General features: G+C 47.7%; 1 protein-coding gene across 7 annotated transcripts in view; it reads right to left on the bottom strand.

The window, feature by feature from the left end:
- The window catches only part of CTXN1 (cortexin 1), a 177,488-nt gene that overhangs the window by 39,046 nt on the left and 118,315 nt on the right, over nucleotides 1-20,127 (bottom strand). The window lies entirely within an intron of this gene.

Genomic DNA, 20,127 nt, shown 5'->3' with positions numbered 1-20,127 from the left:
CACTACCAAGCCTATAAGCGTGCTGCAGGGGGTTTTTTCCTGCATTCATAGCAACTGGTTCCCAACCCTACAAACTGATGAGTGGCTTGGGGGAGTGTTCTTTAAGGGCTGAAGAGAGCTTGGGCAGCCCCCAGAGCCCCCAACCCCCAGGAAAGTAGAAGCAGGGGCCCAGTCACTGCTGCAGGCTCACACCTGGCGACCCCACCACCCTCAGTCCAAATGTGGGATCCAAGGCCAGCAACTGAAATGAACTGAACAGCGTCCTGGGGAAGTTCTTCAAAAGCTGCAGCATGAGGCAGACACTGTGGAGAGTCTCAGAGCTCTCAGCCCCCGGGCACCTAGATGCAGGGCCCCAGATGGCCCCCTCGCCAGCTGGCCAATGCCACCACCTCAGATCAGCCTGGGATGCAGTGAACCCTGGTCAACTGCAATTAATAGAAGCAAACTAACAAGCCCCTTGGCAGAAAGTGCTCTTCAAAAGTGGCAAGACCTTGGGCAGTTCCCCCCACCCCACCAACAGCCAGCCCCCAAGCACACAGAAGCAGGGAGCCAGGCAGCCCCCCACCATCTGGCCACTTTTTCACCCCCACCCCAAATCATCCTGTGATGCTGGGGAGTGAGGTCCATTGCTGGCAACTGAAATTAATTACACAGTTTTCTAGGAAAGGTCTTTTTAAAGCGCAGCCGGAGGCAGACCTTGGACAGCTCCCAGAGCACCCAGGGTCCCAGGAACCCAGAAGCAAAGGTCCAGAGCAGCCCCCCCCCACACCTGGCTACCCCTCCTCTCCGTCCCCAAATCAGTTTGGCATGGTATGGACTGGGGTCCACTGCTGCCCATTAAAAGTAATTAAGCAGCTTTTGAAGAAAGTCCTTTGAAAGCTGTGGTGTGAGGCAGGGACCTTGGGCAACCACCCAGAGCACACAGCATGCTGAAAACCCAGAAGCAGGAGTCTAAATCATTCCCATAGGCCATCTGGCCACTTTTCCACACTCTCCCCCACCCAAAATAAGTCTGTGATGCTGCAGAGTGGAGTCCATTGCTAGCAATTGAAATTAAGTAAGCAGCTTTCCAGCAAAAATCTTTTTAAAGCTGTAAATCCACCTTCCCGCACCTCAAATCACTCTAGGTTGCCCTGAAGCAGGGTCCATGGCTGGTAATGAAAATTAATTAAGTGGCTCTCTAGGGAATTGCGGTAGGAGGCAGATACTGTGGACAGTCCCCCTGGAGCGCCCTGGTGCACAGAAGCAGGGATCCAGGCAGACCACCCTCCCAGACACCTCCAGTCAGGGTAGCACCACACAAGAGTGTGGTAAAGGAAAGGAATGGTCTTTATTGAACTCAATTGGTCCTTAGTGAAGTTAAAGGTAGAAGAGAAGAGGAAGCAGTGAATTGTAGGCAACTGGCATCTTCCCGTTTGTCTTCCTTGGTGTCCAGCTAGTCAGGGTCCTATAGAAACACTGGGGATTTGCCACTGCAAGGCATGATGATCTGGGCACTCCTTCCTACCCACTGGTGGCAGACTCAACAGCACTGCCATTCCTCAAATGAACCGCTAGCAGTGTTGTGCATGGGCACGGCCAACCCACATCAACTGTGAACTACTTCCCAATCAGTGATGTCCTAGAAACAGTTCAATTCACCCCCAGAGACCTATGTCAATTAGCTCCCATCTAGTGGGAGATACAGAAGAAGTGGCTCTTGGGAGGACTGTGAGTGAAGAAAGGACTGTGGCTAGAGGAACCAGGATTGGGAGAATGTACCATGCAGAAAGGGCACTAGGGAAGTGGGGAGAGAGGTGGGTATAAGAAAAGGAAAGGAAGGGGTCATCCCTGGCAGAGGCAGAGATACAGCCTTGGGCACAGTGCTGCATGGTGTTGTCTGAGACAGCATGATGTCTGTGCTTCTGGGGATGTCTCACTGTAGACTTTCAAGAATAGACAGACATTTGTCAAGGGTGGGTGCAGAGGGGATTACTGCAAGAATGAAGGAATATAGGAGGAAGATGGAGGATTTCAGTGAACTGGGACACCTTCACCAGGACAAGGACCCCATTGTTGCTATGAACAAGCCAGGGAGAAGACATGGAGATAAAGGCCAAGATGGAGAGTGGAGATCAGCAGGACCCATGCACTCACTGACAGTGGAGAGCAGAAGCACAACTAGCAAATTTACTGCCCTGGGCAGAGAGGCCAAAGAGCACAGGCACAGAGGCACTGAGAGCTGGGGTGGAGCAAGGGGACTGTCCCGAAGGCAGGGGTAGGGTGGGGAGGTGACACTCTTATTGGAGACTCACAGGTCCTGGTGGCTCCTGCTATAGCAGTGGTGGTGCGGTCTTCCCACATGCCAACTGCTCCTGCCACCACCACTGCCCAGGCTGCCATTCTGGCACCCCTTCAAGCCTACAACCAGGGTGGTGCCCTGCTTGCCCCCCTGTAGTCACACAGAGAGGGAGGGAAGAACAGCCACCTTGGGGTGGTCTGGAACTAACACAAACCCCCTGGAACTAACACGGAAAGCTGGAAGTCAAGCAGGGGTGGGGAGAGAGAGAACTGCATTCAAAGGGTGCCAGTGGTCACAGCCCCCCCTCAGGATGAGTCACAGGACAGGGATGTTACCAGGCAGGTGACCGTCTCTGCTGGGCCCAGACATCAGCAGCTGAAGTCTTTTATCTGGGGGAAGCATCAGGGCACTGCTACTCTGTGAACAACAGCCTCTACTGCAGATAAAGAGCAATTATCGGGTCAGTTTTAACACGCCTTCATGAGAATTAATGCACTTCCCAGACAAAGGGTGGGCTAGATCATTCTCCCTGGACCCCCTACCCACAGCAGGAGAACAAGAACCCAAACTCTTTCAGGAAGACAGTCACGGTCTTTTTCTAGGATCTTCTGAGCAGATAAACGAATTACTTCTTTCCCATTGTACTGGCAGTGCCCTTGTTCCCCCCTGCTCTTACCTCTTGTGTGTTGTAGGGCGTTCTCAGTACTTTGGGCATGGTGCCTCAGCTGTGTGTGAGGGTTTAGAGTGGAGATGTTGGGGACTCCTTGGGTACGTGGGTGCCTGTGAATGCCTTGGACTGGATTCAAAGGTCCAGAAGCCCATTCCAGACCTCTGTTGCTATAGGTGGCCTGGGCGATCTGAACTCTGCTGCAACCTAACTGCTCAGAGCTGGACTTTGCAACCTTCAGTCACTTCAACAAGAAAGCACATGAAAAATAAAATCTTCCTAACTTTTGTTTTTAATACAACTGGAAAACATCCAAAATACCATCACACTGCTCCAGGAGGCCCACTCCTATTCACTTTACACATCCAAATGGCAGTATCCTGGCTGCGTAACTGCTGTTTACTGCACTTTTACACAGTTTGCAATCTGCTTCCATGTGCTCAATCACTGCCCCCTTGCAGGTAACATTTATTGGATAGAAGCCATAAGAGCAGTGCAGTAGGGAAGTCTGTATCCCACTAGGAGCAAGGGACCAGGTTTAAACCCAGGGCTTGTTCCCATCCCAGGTCATAGCCATTTCACAAAACCACATCCCCTCTTGCTTGCATTCTTCCTCCTGGCTCCACAAATCTCTCCTCCTTGGCAGCTCAGAGAACCAGCCAAGGGAAGTGCTGGAGAAGCAAATGGATGATGCTTGACCTGGCACATGTACCTGGCACTGTAGCAATGTGCTATAACGGGAGCACATCACTACGGCAGTGTAGCTGTGGCATCACGGTTTGTGACCACGGGCACTACATTGCCATAGTGCGTTATGGCAATGTAGCATCATGTGTAGATGCACCCATGTTACAAAGTTGGAGAGATGCGGATCCCCTCCTGATGAGAGGGGAACATAGAACTTGGGTCTCACACTTTCTAGGCAAGTGGGCTAAAACACAGGAGGGTCCTTCTCTTCCAGGGTCTTTATACCTCCTTCATAGGGTTTTGCCCAGCTACAATTTCGTGACTCACTTACCCAGGAGCCACCTTCCAAGCCAGAATGCAGCATACTGAGCAGGCTCGGTAAACTTGTGGGTGCTTGTGTGCCCACAATTCATGTGGAATTTTATCTCAAACTGTGCAGAAATGCCAAAAGTGGCAGGTATGTGGGTAGTAACTACCATTTGGGTGCATAAAGTGAAAGGAGGTTCTGCTTCAAATGACCAACTCAGGGCATCAGCAGGGTTCCTTCCACCTTGCTTCTTCCTGCTCTCTCGTCTCCATAAGAATCTTCACCCCTCTTTATCCTCTGCCACGATGCCTGGGTACCAGCATGGAAAGCACAAGAGAGACAGTTTCCCTGTGCCTTGTACCAGAGGTTAAAATTCTAATTTTCAGTTAAAAATGCCTTGAAATTGTGGCAAATTCAAGTACCTACTTAGATAATCACACAATACGGTGTTGCTCTGCTCTGAAGACCAACGGCAAAACTGGCACCATGGTGCTCCCCACTGTGCTTTCTTCCTGGGGCTGCAATATCTCCTGGGCTCAGTTTGGCAGTGAAGCAGCGGTGCAGCAAGACCCAGCCTGGAATCTAGGGCATTCCTTTCCATGCAGCAATTGCTGAGTGCCCCCATTGCGTGTTGTGCATGGAGGAAACTAGAGGCAGAACTTGGTCTGCAACATCTTGCTGGGGGGTCACCTGACCCCAGTTGTCCATCTTGCTGGACAGTCACCTTGCTGGGGTCACCTGATGCCAGCTGTCTTTCTTGCTTGCTGCGGGGGCCTGGACCCGATGATCTTCTGAGGTCCCTTCCAGCCCTACAATCTATGGATCTCTGTTATGGAGGCTGAAGCATCAGCCATATAGATTCAGCCTGGGTTCTTTCCCTTACAGGAGGGCCCATGAAGCTTCTTAATTTTACAAGAAATGAGGGCCTTAATGCCATTTGGAGCAAGGACCAAGGAAGTAGCCTGGTGGAAGCAGAGCCCTGGCCTGCCACTAGTACTCAGGTGCTGCCCTTTGGTTATTTCAAGACATTGTTGCCTCTATGGTGACTGAGTCACTGATGATCATTGCTCCCTGCGGATGTGCTGAGATGTCCGATGCCAGCAGCATTTCAGACTGTACGCGCACAAACACCATACTTTGTGTGCAATGGCAGTGCCTAGGACCTACAGCCAGGAATCGGGACCCCATTGTGGTAGCAGCTGTACATGCTTGGCATAGATAGTACTGCCAGCAGGCTCCCTAAATATAACACAAAAGTCCAGTCTCCTGCACAGCCAGTGCCAGGGGAGCAAAAAGTTTCTGTTCTGTTCTGTAAATAAATGCTTACCAAAGCCATCACTGTGTGCACAAACATGCCTGAGGAGTACAGCTTGGCATGAAAGACCCAGCTGTGCCCAGGGAATCTAGGACGAAGTATGCTCACTTCATTGTAATTAGTAAGAATCATTAAGTATAATGTCCTTCTTTCTGACTTCAGCATGTGATTGTGAAATGGCTCTATCAAAGCAGCCCTGTCAGGGGATGAGATGGATCTTTCTGCTGGGATTATACAGATATGGAATTATCTCCTGCCTTTGACAAGATCAATTAATTACTTTAAAGCTATTTGCAGTAATAAATTCATTCCTTTCCTGTCCTCCCCAGGAGGCTGGAGCAAGGCTGGTGAGTAAACATCAGCTGTCTGGATCTGGGTAGTGTAGGGGCTCCCTCACAGCACTGTTTACAACCCCGCAGCTCCTTCCTGGCTTTATGGCTAGTTTTAAGGTTTTATGTTTGTTCCCTGCAGGCTTTTGTTAGAGCCTCTGAGGACCTTGCAGATGGATAAAAACAACACTGGCCTCCCCAGGATGCGGAGTCCCATTTCAAGTGCAATCTAAGCACAGCAGGAGCCTGCTTCTGCCATCACGTCCTCTGTGCACTCTCTTACTGGTATCCCACACCCACTTTGTACAGGCATTACCCAAGGACAAGGCAGTGGAGACTCAACTTCTTGTGGGCAGCTTCACTTTTCCTGCTCAAAAACCAAGCCAGTCCCCACACCGGACATTGCAATAACTCCAAGTAGTCATTAAAGCATTATTTAGGGCAACTCTTCCAGCTGCAAGGGTGAGGGTCCTCACTGGCTATGTCCCGTCTCCAATTTATCCTCTCCTTCATCCTCCTCGGAAGGTAAACCCCAGAATACTGCTGCACCAAACTCGTGTGATGAGTCACGGTGCCAATGGCTTTTCCAAGGCAGGGCAGGGCAGGGCAGGGCAGGGGCAGTCCCAAGGGACCCCAAGGCAGGGCTGGATGCAGTCCTGTTTTGTGAGGGTGGTAGAGGAGAAGGGAGCATCGATGGGGAACACCACGAGAAGCAGGAACTCTGAGGTGGAAGGGGATAGTCACAATCAAAAAATGTGGGCGACCTGTCCAAAAGGTCTAATGTACTTCTTGGATGAATAAACAGGAGATTTAAAGTAGTGAGGATGTCTTGCTTCTGTATTTGGCACTGGTATACAGTACAGTAAGTGTGGGCTGAAGGTAGGGGACAGGGAGCAGGAGGGAGACAAAAATAGTTACTGCCCCATGCTCTCTGCCACTGCCCAGGGACTGGCAGCAAGCAACAGGCCAGGAGACCGCTGTCTCCTGGCCAGGACTGGAACATTGCTCCCTGCCCTTGGGGGCCTACCTGCTACCAGGGTGGGGATAATGTCCCCCTGCCCTGGCAGGAGGGAGCTCCCAGCCCTGGCTCCTTGACCCGGGCAGGGGACTTGGAAAGAACTCCAGGGGAGGGGCAGATCCTAGCTCCCTGCCCCAGTCTGCCGGTAGGGCAGCTAGCTGCAAGCCCTTCTCTGGGCGGGGATTCCCTGCCCAGCCAGGGTCTCACTACTAGCTGCCCCACTGGCAGATCAGGGCATGAAGCTGGGACCTGCCCCCCCCCCGCAGGTTCTTCCAAGCCTCACACCACAATCACCCAATCGGGGCACAGGGCTGGGACCTGCCCCTGACCGGGACAGTTCCCAGACCCCGCTCCATGACAGCAGGGCAGGGGCTGGCAAGTCTGTGCCCTGCTCAGCAACATGACTGCAGAGCTGAGTGGGGAACTGGCTCCCCAGCCGCTGCCAGTAGGGAGCTCCCAGTGCTGGTGCAGTTGCAGAGCTGGCGCTGGGAGATTAAGGCTCTCCCAGTCCCCACTCCCCAAATGCAATGTCACAGCTGGGGGCTTGGAGTTGCCTGCTGCTCCCAGGGGCAAGGAGCAATCTCCCGCCCCCTGGTAGCCTGCTGACTGGGAGCAAAATTACTAACAATCAAGAGTCTACACGAGTGCTACTGCACAGTGAGTATTTGCAAGTAAATTTGTTACTTCCACTTGAAGATATAACATGGATGGCTGGAAGCTGAGGCTGGACAAATTCAGACTAGAAATAGGTACAAATTCTCAGCAGCAAGGTAATTAGCTATTGGGTTGTGATGGATTTTCCATCACTGGCAATTTTTAAATGTAGTTTATAACTTTCTCAAAAACATTTTCTCAATTTCACTCAGGAATTAATTCAGAATGACATCCACCCCGTGCCATGCAGACAGTCTATTTAACCACAGTGGCCTCTTCCAGCCTCAAAAATCTATGACTTTGGCAGGATCTGGACTGTGTGCATCTCTAGACGTGCCCTGGTTTCATGCCCGGCTGTCACATTGTCTTGAACTGGCTGTGCTGAGAAAGTTTGGCTAGCTATGACTGCAGGGAGCTGAATTGCAGCCTTCTCTTTTCAGGCCCTTCTGATTTATTGCTTATGCACGTAAGTGTGAGAGGCCGTATCGACTCTGTGGGGACCACAGGCTGGCAGTGTCAGCTCAGGCTGGTCATTTGGGTCTTTGCTCATATAATCATGGGACAGCTCTTTTCAAATGCCTTCGGTGGCAGATGGCACCTTTACAAAAATCTAGCTTTTAAATACTTTTAGGGCATCTTATCTCTTATATGACATGCTCCTTTTGCCCTGGTCTGACATGCCCCCTTTGCATCAGGCCACATTTAACAGCAAGGTTGCAAGAAAGATGTAATCCTTTACCTAAGCCGAGGAGCTGGAGCTGCCTTTGTCTGAAATGCCTGGGACCTCTGGGCAGTTGTCTGTTGGATATGCTCTGGTTGCCTGTGTGCAAGCAATAGCTCTCTTAGACTGGGGTACAGAGGCAGCAGCATCCAGGCATCAATAAGGATTTCAGCAAACATATTCATGTGATATGTCAACCTGGGTGACATGGAGACTCGTGGACACAAATTGTGCTGACACCTTCACTGGGACCCATTAATCTGGTAATAGATAATTCTCACACAGACTCTGATGATAAAGAAAAACCTTCCCTCAGCAGGCTCTTTCTGAAAGAGCTCGGCACCATCAATAAATTGCTGGGAGATGTATTTCTGCCATCCCTAAAACTGCAAATAAAATAATGCAATTTGTTCAAACTCTTTAACTTGCTGCTCTCCCTGACTTAAAGGTTGCTGGGCTGTCTTTATTTCCTAGCCACATGCCCAATTTAAAAGGTCTGGCCATGAACCAAAGAAGCAGAGGGGGCTCAAGAGTTTTTTTGGGAGAAAGAGAGGGAGCATGGCAGATGGCATGGCTCAGGCAGCAGAACACCAGCTCTATATGCACAATGCTGGGAGTGGTCAAATTCACACGCATCTTGCATGTCTTTGGTTCCTTTCATTTAATGACTGTACTACACCTTGAAAATGTCCCATTGCTAAGGCTTATGGGTACCAGATCCAATATTATAAGTGGGGAAGGTCCCAAGACAGTCCCTTTTTAGACTCAAGGCACCCCTTGTTAGACTTGAGGCGCCAGTCAGAAAAAGCTAGATCTTTATTTTAATTCGTTTTCTAACTAAGGAAAAAATAGTAGAACAGTTGCAAAAAACTCAGAAGCACCGTAACAGCTCAAAGTTTGTCAACACTGAGTTCAGGATCCTGAGGAAAGGAGGATGGAGAGCAGCAGAGCAAAGACCGTGGACTTCAGAAAAACAGACTGACTCACTCAGCGAACTCACGAACAGGATCTCCTGGGAATCCAGTCTGCTCTACCTTTTGTTTTCCTAATTTCCACCCATTTGCATTCTCACTGCCATCCTGTCACACTTCCAGCTTCTCTCGTTCCTAGGAGTCTCAGAACAGCGGGGACTCGCCTGAAGAAGGGTGATTGCGCCTGAAAGCTTGCCAAGCACTTTTTTCCAACTACTCAGTTGGTCTAATAAAAGATATCACATCTACCCAAAGAACCTTGCCTGCTTTGGAACTAGCATGATGGTTGATGTTTCAATGCTATTTCTTTAAGGCTGAGTCTGCTTGGGCAGTTAAAAACCACTCCAAGCTCCCCTGATTTCTTTAATTAATCTCTTACTGCTTAATATTTTGAACACAATTTCAACCAGCAGCCAGCTGTTTCCTTCTGCTTGACAATCTGTGACTCAAGTTGCTTTGTTGGTCACCTGAATCATATGGTGTTAGGGAGAAAAAAAATTATTTCAGGTGCGGCATGTACCAGTAACACCCAAGCAGAAGAGGTCTTAGTTTGTGGCTGTTACTGGACTTCCTGCTAAACAAAACCTCCATCTAACTAGCTTTAAGATGGAGCTTGATCGGTTTATGAACTGAGCTAAATGATGCACCTGAAATAGCAAGGGCTGGATTCTGTGACCCAAGAGATCCTTTCCAGTTCTGTGTCCTATGCTCTTAAACGTGTGAGTGAACAATCAGGAGATTTTTACACTTTCTGCAGTCCCCAGGCAGTGCCACAAAGACTGATCTCATCATCAGGAACCAGCCTGAACTTCTTTTCAATAAACCAACATGAAAATAATACATCTCTCCAATGAGAAGCCCATGTTAGCCTGAGCATGTTGCAATCGTAAACCTTTGTGTCTTTAACTTTTGAGTTACAAAGTAAAGCTAAGTCTGTAAAACCACTTTGGCATTTCCTGAGCTACAAGAAACTCCTAGGCTAGGGACAGAATTTACACATAAACCGGTATAAGTGATCAGAAACCAGTTTAAATCTGTAATGCAACAAAAGTTCAATGCATATAAACTGCTTTCAAAATGGCTGAAACTGGTTTAAGATAAACTTGGGTGGATGTAGTATCAGACAACTGATTTAGATTACATAGGTTTATTGAACTTCTGTCCCAGATCCCCTCCAGAGTCAAGTTAACTCACAGTCCTCCAGCATCCCACAATGCTTTGCAACTCCCCTGCAAGCCCCCCTCTCCCCTTTTCAGGGTGGGTGGGATGGCCCTGTCTGCTCCAGCTGAGCAGGCAGGCGTGCTCTAATACACCCCAGCTTCTGGCCTGAGCTACTGCAGGCATGTGGCTGCATTTCCAGAATCAAAAATAAGCAAGTGAACAGATGTTTATCAGTTCAATCTACACAGCTTACACTAACCTGTGAAGATCGAATCCATTCAGCCTTGGGCTTTTTGACTGTCTGTACTTAGCCCTAGTGAGCAATGGTGCTGGAGTGTCAAAGCCTTTATCATCTCATTAGCAACTTGCATTAGAGAAGGAGCAAACTTTGCAGCTTGACATTTGTTCTCTGTAGTCAGGTTGCTACACAGAGTTCTCTAGTTAACTGGGAGCACAAGGGGCTTATCCTCTCTCATGTCCTTGGGTGTCATTCAGCCATAGGCAAATTTTTCCCCTCAGTCTACCACAAAGTGGATCTAACTACATGCATTCGGCTTCATTAAACTCAATGCCAAACCCAAGCCACACTGTGGCTGCATACTCTTTAAACAACCATAGCTCGCTTCCTTTTTTATGAGGCAAGCATTTTTTAAACTATATCTTTTATTGGACAAACTGTTGAGAAAGAAGTTTAACAAAGGGCCACATCAGATGCTAGTCTCCACATCGAATAGAAATGACCACCCACCAGCAGCTGCTTTGTGCCCAAGAGCTTGTCAAATGTCTCTCCCAACTATACAGTTGGGCCAGTAAAAGATATCACAAAAAAAGGAAAAGAAAAACACTTTGCTTCTTGTACATTTTCTGAGCCATCACAGAGACAGCATTCTAACTTCTTTCTTTGCATCAGTGTCATGTTAGCACCTGGAAACCCCATGACTGAGATTAAGGCCCCATTATGTCAAATACTACACAGATACAGAGGAAAAGAGAGGCCCTGCCCTAAAGAGTCCAGAAGAGCCTCAGAGCATAAGAGAGAATTCATCCACAATGGTGACTCTCAAGAACTGCAGAACTAAACGTTTGGGAGCAATCACAGGGGGATACCTTCAAGAAGACGCGCCAAAGTTGCAGCATAGACAGGTCCACATGGATAATTATAAAGTACTACCACAAAGAAGAAGAATCCTGTGACCAAGGCAGGAACACAACACAGCCACCCTGGTTCTCAGTCCAGGGCTGTAACCATAAAACCATCCTTCTCACACACACTGAAGCATCTTAATCATAACTACCTGGTTATACCTTGCTGTTACCAACTGCATTGTTAATACCTCATGTCACATCAGGACCGAACTGAGGGTGTTTGGATCCCTGGCTAGGCATTGCCAGACTGCTTAGATTGTTTTTCCCTTAATACTGACCCGGTTTGGGAAAAACGCAGCATACCCCTACTGGATTTCTTCCTAAATCCCTAATTCATATTCTCAACCTTAACGTGACTGTAACCTAATTTTGACAAGGAATCTATTTCAGACATTGGGGACCTCTTAATTGACAGGGAGTGTACCTGGATGCTACTCTGGGAGTTTTAGCATCATTAGAAGCAGAAATTATTACTGGGGATCTCGAAAAGTGTCACTGTGTACCAAGCTCTCGTTTACTATGCGTGTCAATGCTACTGGGGCATCTTAAGGAAACTAATGAAGCAATGCTGGCTGCGTCTACACGAGCAGCAGACTGAGCAGCTGTTACTTGCATAACCAAGTACTAAATGACTGCACAGTAACTGGTGTTAATGCCCCGTGTGTTTTTTTTCTGACGCTACCGCACAGTAGCAACAAGCTACTGCACAGTAGCTTGTTACTATTGTGCAGTAGCATCACTTTATGGTCAGTGCCCCCCAATGCTACTACGCAGTAGCATCTCATGTAGATGTGGCCACTGACACTCCCAGCACCCTTATAGTTTGGCCTTTGGTGCAGTCTTTCTGTGGATGGCAGCAGAGCCTTAAAAATCGCCCGGTACTGTCTGTGCCAATGTCCTAGCCACCTACCTGCCTTCGGCTGCTATATTTTTGGCAGCCTAGCTGCTGAATGTGCCTCTGATGTACTGAGCGGACTCCATGAATTAGAGAGGTCATGAGTAAATGGAATATATCACTGGCCTGGCTTGCTTCCTCATCACAGGCTCTGGCATCTTTCCCTGAGCACTCACGTCCGAGTGCTGCAGAAGAAGCTCAGCACCATCAAGAAACCCCATTTCAGAGACAAATGAGGAGTCCTGGCTGCATCCCAAAAGGACAAACACCAGGAGCCCCAGAGGCCTGGTTACCACTGCAGACACTGTCAAGCTGATTCTTCTACTGCTACCAGCACAGAAACAAAAGGACAGCACCTTCTGGGCTGTGCTCCCTGGCACCAGAGCGGTACTGGGAGTCAGCTACTGAGGGGTGGCAGAGCTACTTGGGTGCAAATGCGGCTGCAGCAGCTCCTAACACCCAGCTGTAGCTGCTGGCAAAGGGAATTCTAACTTCTAGCGGAAGGCTATTAAATGAAGAAAAAAAGGGAGCTGGAGTTTTGTCATGATATAAATTATCCGGGCACCACCTGGCAAGGATAAAATGCAGCCATTCACACAATCCTCTCTGATTATATCAAATATAATATCAAATACAGACACCTCCAGCTTTTTTTACATGAGCATTCCAGCAAGTAGATAAGCCTCTAAAACCAGTCAGTGAGCAAAAACCTACACCTCGAAGCCAAAGGTCAACAACATATGGCTCATGAGCTAGATCTGGCCCATGGAGCCATAAGGCTTTGCCTGTCCCCGCACCCATGCTAGCACCAGGCAATGAGGAGCTGTACTAGGGCTGGGCAGCTGGAAGCTTGGGCTGTGCTGCTGTCACTTCTTTCTGCGCTCCCTTTTCTCCCCCTGCCTGTGGGGACTCAATACAGACATACCAAAACTGGGGAGTCTCCAGCTGCCCCTGCCCTCAGCCAAGAAAAGGGGGCATACAAGTGGCAGCAGCACTGCTACAGCTTCCAGCCGCCCAGCACCTGTGCAGCTCCCCTCCAGCTGGAAGCTGCACCCATGCTGCCGCTGGGGAGCAGGGGGTGCTGGGAGAAGCAGTGGCAGTGCAGGCACAGCTCCCAACTGCACAGCTCTAGCACAGTGCAGGGAAAGCTTTCTACTGCTGAGATGCCACAGCAGCCACCCAGAACAAGCCAAGTTGTTCTCACCCGCAGCTTGTTAAAAGTTGCCAGCCACTGCTCCAAGCATCACACTTAGCTGCTAAGAGGCATGAAGCCACAGGCTGACCAAGAGACAGAGAAAACGGTTTAGAGCTATACAAAAAGAGAAATGCAAACCTGTGACAGGCCCGGGGTACGTGGAATTTCTCACACCCAAAGTAGAAACAAAATTCAAAGACCTTTATGCGCTCAAGTCAAGAGAATCGCATAACTGCGTTCCCCAAACGCTGAAAGAACTGACGCGTGCAATCAAAACTCTAGTAAGATCCATTTTGAAGCAATCTGTTCAATTGGGGATGGTAAAATATAACTGGATAATAGTAAACATAATGTGTATTTTCACAAAAGGGATAAAGTGACTTAGGTAACAACAGACGTCTCGGTCTGGCCTCAATAATATGCAAGATTTTTTAACAAATTTTGAAGGAAAGAATAATTAAAAACACAGAGATACATGGAAAACGGGATAAAAAGCAACATGGGTTTACGAAAGGTTTTTTTGCGCTGGAAAATCCAGATGGCTTTCTTTGATAAGTTAACTGATTTTTATAACAAAGGACATGCAGTACATCTAATCTATTTGGACACCAGTGTATGGAAAAAAACAAGGTTAACTTTTCAGCAACCAGGAGTTCTTCAAGATGTATTGTCCACACATCCATTTCTCTCTCTGACGTGCCTCATGCCAACCCTGCGTCCTCCTGCATTAAGGGTGTAAAGCAGTGATCCTCAACCACATCCTAGAGTGCTGTGAATTCCCTTCAAGAGTCCCACAGGCTGCACATAATATTAGCAGTGTTAACACCTCTACACCATTCACAAGATAAACTCAGACTTCAAACAGGAATACACGGTGTCAAAAACATTCTGACCTGCTGTGGTCTCTCTGAATTCTTTAAAACAGAAAAATTGCTCTTTACTTTTCCATGATCAAGGAGCAAGTGAAAGCCAACAGCTGTCTGGCTCTTTCTGAGGTGTGCTTTGAGTCTATCAAGGGATGCCTCGAGTCCTGCAAGGCTGAGGACCACTGGGGGAGAATCCTTCTCAACACCTGTCCTAATTCAAACTAGTACAGGTGTTGAGAAGAGCTGCTAGGATGACCAGGGGAATGGATAATCTAAATGGACAAAAAGACTAAAATAAGTTGGCCTGACAACACAAAGGCTTAGGATAGGATTGCTTTCTATAAATTCATCAGAAGGGAAAACATCAGGGAGAGAGAAGAGCTGTTTAAGCTAAAGCACAAGGTTGGCCCAAGAAAAAACAGGTATAAACTGGCCATAAATAAATTTAGGTTGAAAATTAGAAATGGGTTTCTAACCATCAGATCAGTGCAGTTCTGGAACAGAAGGAAGGAAACACAGGGGCAAGAATCTTAACTGGTGTTAGCTGGGAGCAAGATAAGACCACCTTCTCCCTTGTATCTCATTGTGATACTTAAGGTCAGCCAAAGGCAACCTCCGGCAAATACCATCAATGCTCCAAAAACACCAAAACACATGGGAGTTTACGGAGGTTACCCCAGTTCTGGAACTCCCTCTCCCCTGAGGTCTGCCGGAGTCCAAGCCTGGACATCCTCTGGAAGTGTTGCAAGACCTTCCTTTTTCACTAGGTGTGAACAGGCAACGCTAAAGGGGATGGGTGTGGGGAGGCGGGATGTTGCTCTATAACTCTGTTAGCTTTTCCGAGTCATTTTATTGCTCCCGTTTTTCTCGTTTTACTTTTTTTATGTTAGTTTGCTTCTATAAGCTGCCCTGGGCCTTATAGCGGACTCTGGGGAAATCTGTCTAGCTTGTCCAGTTTTGTGGACTGAGCTCGCCCTTACTCTCCTAGATTGTGCAGCACAATTTGCACACGTTGCAGATCGCATCACCACTGAGGCTACCCTCAGTGTGGGCTCATTGCACGGCTCACATGGCACTTGTCTTCTAAACACATGTTGCCACGATGCACTCACCCTCACTCGCTGACAACAGTACTTTCCTTCCCTTAGACTTTGGGTGTCTTGGCTACCGATTGCCCAAAAAGCCTTCTTCTAAATCCCTTATCATCATCTCCCCGCCTTATTCTTTACTCAAGGAGGACAGAAATATTTGTATCTTGGCACATTACTTCCTCCCCGAGATGGACATCTTTGGTATCCTTTCATCTATGGAAGGCAGTGGATACTGCAGCCTATTATGTAGTTGGTTTGCAGCGTCTCATGGGACTGAATAGTCCAATCCAAGATTTGTATGATCTGTGGCAGTGGTTACAAATGTACGTCATGGTTGGGTGGTTCAGGACCTGCTTGCTTCCTATGGGCTCGTTTCTCTTCAATCTTCTGGAGCCAATTTCTGTCATGGACTTTGATGCCCTGGTGGAGACGATGATGCCACTTGTTATGATCGCTTGCCAAGGTTGGTCAGGATCGATTCCAAATGCCATCATATGTCACTTGCACGTGTCTTTGTAGTCAAGCTTAGGATGTCCCACTGTTTTTGTTCCTTCAATAGTTCCCCATATAGCTTGTCCTTAGGTATGCTTCCATATTCCCATCTGCTCAAGTGACCTAGCCACCGCAGTCATCTGTGTTTGAGTAGGGCTGTCACACGTGGTAAATTTGCCCTTTGAAGAATCTCTGCGTGGGTAACTTTACCTTGCCATTTGATGTTGAGTATGTGGCATAAACAGCACAAGTGGAAGCTGTTTAACCTTTTCTCTTGATATGTATAAGCTGTCCATGTTTCCTCGCCATATGTGAGAGTGTTGAGTACACAAGCCTTATACATTAGCATTTTGGTCTTGCTGGTAAGCTCTGAATTGTTCTATGCTCTTTTAGTTGAACAGATGGAAAGCTGCCTGACAATTTTTAGGTGTCCTCTTTGATATGCACCGGATGCATTTTCCTTCTGAAATGCATTTGGCCACTGTCTGGGAGGAAAGCTAACTGGCTGACAGGTAGTCAAATAGGTTGGATTGTCAATAAATAATTGAAAACCTGTTGAGTACACAGATTACTAAAACATAAGACATCTTCTACCAAGTTACATAGAAACACACGACTGATAAATGGACATTGCTTTTTATTAACTGCTGATAGAGACCAAACATGACAACAGTAAAACCAACTTGGGGAAATATCAATGTATGCGAAAATAACTCCCCCCTCCCCACAAATTAAACACTGTATATATGTATACCCCATGACAAGTGCCAAAACAGCCCACCTGAAAGATCAGACATGACATTGCCATGAGTATTTCAAAGTCTGTAATTACTAGAGAGCCTCATTACAGAGAGATCACTGCCAGTAGTTACAATAATCTTGCTCCGAGGAAGTGAAAGCATCAGCTCTTGTATTAAGTCACACGGGGTCTCACGCTGCCTAGATTCCTGCTGCAGGAAGAATCTGGGGTGCAATCCAATCGCACAAATGTGAGCATTGGGAGGAGACTGGAATCCCTAATGGTTTCTGGTGAGAGGGGAACAGGTAAGTAGAGATAACACACTCATGCTGCCCATGCTGATGTTCCCAAGTTTAGCTCTGTACTGCTAACTAAAACTCACCTAAGGCTCCCCAGCCACACTTGTTAAGGCCTGGTCTGCATTTACCAGATTTTCCTATAGGTATGTTGGTTAGGAGTATAGAAAAGGCAGCCCCCTAAGTAACATAAGTGTACCAGAGAAAGCCCTGATATACATTAAGTAAAAAAAGGCCCTTAATCCGTTCAAGGCACTAGTTCCCAGTGCTGGCAAATAACTTTTTTGCCATTATAGGCTTTTTATCCACATGCAGGGTTGCTGGTCCATTTCCCTTGGCAAAGTGCTCCTGACAGGGATGCCATTCTACCAGTACAAGTCCCAACGTACCACCATGACTGCAGTTACAGTATGGTTTAATGCCAGCTTCGCTAGGCTGGTAAAGCACTGCCTCCTAACTGACAAGGAAGTGTAGCCCAAGCTTGAAAGGTGAACATGGCAAAACAGATAGCCTAATGCCAGACACTTGCATGGTCCAAGGACACTGGGAACAGGAAAGTACACAGCATCTGACATGGTAGGCTATTGCCTAGAAAGGTTGTCTCTCTAAACCAATTAGACTCTAAGGGTGTGTCCCCACAAGTGTGTACACATGTTTTCATGGGGACAAATAGCAGTGGCACATAGTTGCACCACTGCTACTTGTCCCTGGGGAACACCTGTGCACACACGCTCTGGCATGCGGCAGGTTACCCTAGGTGGGGTAGGGGAGGCTTGGGCCAGCACCTGGGCTGGCCCCAGGAGTCTTACCTGGGGTGCTGGGGGCCTTCCAAGGCTCCAGTGGTGGCGATCCGGACACACAGAGCCTGTTCAGCAGCCGGAGTCTACCTCCAGCTGGCTCTGGTTTTTTCTGCTACAGGTTTTTTGACACCAGGATTTTGGTGTAAAAAAACAACCTCATAACACTGCTAATCGGCAGCATCACAAACACCTGGATGTGCAGTGCATGAGGTTTGCAGTGCTGCAGATGGTCTACAGCACCGCAAACTGCACTTGTGCACTAATCTGGATATGCCCCAAGGTGCCACCCTACCCTGCCTTCTGCCTGACTTCAGACTAACATGACTAACTCCCTCTCCCTTCTGAAGGAGTTATACCTGTTCACTTTCCATAAGGGCTTCTGACAGAGGCTTGGAGCAAAACCAGTGGACAAGCTTCTGATAACACTGGGAGGCGCAGATAAGAAATGCATGTCATCTGAGCACAACAGGTACTCACACACACAATAAGAACAAGTGCCTTGATAGCTAAAACTTAGTGAGCGTGCTGGCTGGCAAAGTCTGGCCATCATGACACTTGGTTTGTACGGATTTCCGAACTCAGCTGACAGTAATCCCAAGAACACTTCTCTGGGAAGAGCTCATCAGCTCACACAGAAACAAAGGAGCTTCTTGCTCGATCCCAGACAGATTCTTAAGAGAGTCGGTACCTTTGGCTTGGCCCCAGCAATACACTCAGCCTTGATGGCTGCAATGGCAACATTACACAGGGAAAGGGCAATTTATAATTACAAGACAGTAATACTCCCTAAGGGACTATGTCTGGTGCAATGGCACACCCGGTGTGCAGCTGAGCTAAGCATAGCAGCTGGCTCACTCAGCCTTGGAGTATGTACTCACAGCACTGTAGAAGTTGTGCATATCCCTCTAGTTAAACTAAAGCTTTGGGGAAGGGAGGCTGGAATGATCGACTCTCATGAGGTTTAACTGGCAAGGGCACTTGGAAGAGACAGGAACAAAACTTAACTGCTCTGAGCCTGACTGAGCTTAGTAAAGCCTGGAAAAGTTCAGGTAATTCAGGTTATTTCCCCTCCTTAGGCTCCATCTGTGCCTGTGGTTCTTAACAGAAGCAGGAAAAGCTGCAAGTGGGGCTATGGATGGAGACTGGCCCTGGGTGGATGTAGGAATACAGACAAGGAAACTAATGCTCCCAGAGTCCCATCTGGCTGAAAGCAAGTGTGAAGAAAAAGGCAGAAATGCATATTACCTCTGCAACCTGCACAGAATTTGGGTCCATGTCATTTCCAATCTTTCTTCAAATACTGATATATCTCAGTCCAGTATTGCCAGCTCTCAGGATTTCATCACAAGTGTTATGCTATTTGATGTTGTACTTAATGCTCCAACTCCTAGAGTCATATGAAGATGTAGGAATCTCAGCTGTCTTTTGAAAATGAGTAAACTTCCACCTCTCATGATTGCAAAGGGAAATTGAAAACCTCATGCATAAAAGGTTCAAAACTGGAAAGCAAGTAAACCCCAAATGGATTATTAACACACAAAAAAAAAAAAAAAAAGAGATTTTTTTAAAACCAATTTCATGATTTTGGAGCACCTGACTCACGATTCTGATTGGGGTCGTCCCTACTTGCCCCAGTACCTGCAAGCCTCCAATATTTGGTGGGCACTAGGAATCCCTCCTGCTTTAATAAGTTTCTACCTCCTCTAGCAGACTGTTTGCTCAGTTACTCCTCATGTGGATAGTTTTGCTATTCAAGTAGAGTTGGAATGAGGTTCATTCAGTGCTGCTTGTAGATCAGCTTTCCATCAATCCTTTTTAAAGACATTTTTGCAGAAATGTCAGGAATACAAAATATCACCTGACTTTGCAAATGTCAAAGCCTGCGAAGAATCATAGAAAAGTACGGCTGGACTGAATCTCCAGAGATCATATAGTCTAACTGCTCAAGGCAGGATCATTCCTATCCAAACTATACCATACACTTGTCTAAGCTATTCCTAAAACTACACAAACAGCCCTGTCACACAGCTGCAAGGCCCTCAGACACCAAAAAAAACCTAACCTGCCTGGGATAAAACAGGGGAACAAACACTAGTGCAAGTGTTGTTAAAATGCACTCAGGAGATCCAAGGAAGAGAGCCATGCCCCTCAGTACAATCTCTACCCATGTGACCATGGAGTAAAATTCCTCCTTGGTCCCCAAATGTGGAGTCTGGTTTGGCCCTGAGGTCAGCCAGCTGGGACTCTGGGAGCATTCGTTTTCTAAACCAGAACCTCTGAGTTTTTGGAGCGTCAGCATATCACACAAAATCCCCAAGCTTGGCTGCAGCCATCACACAATGCTGTTGAAGACAAAAAAAAAAACCCTTCCTGACACCTGTAACAACAGAAGAAAGGAAAAAAAAATACCTTCCTGACCTCATGTGACAACTAGCAAAGTCCAGAAGCATGGGAAAAAGTCAAATATCCTCCATTCTGCTCTGCAATTTGATGACA

Source organism: Alligator mississippiensis, chromosome 16 (assembly GCF_030867095.1).
Source record: "Alligator mississippiensis isolate rAllMis1 chromosome 16, rAllMis1, whole genome shotgun sequence".
NCBI classification, from domain to species: domain Eukaryota; kingdom Metazoa; phylum Chordata; order Crocodylia; family Alligatoridae; genus Alligator; species Alligator mississippiensis.
Note: the sequence above shows the minus strand (reverse complement) of the source record. Positions and strands in the feature narration are given on the sequence as shown.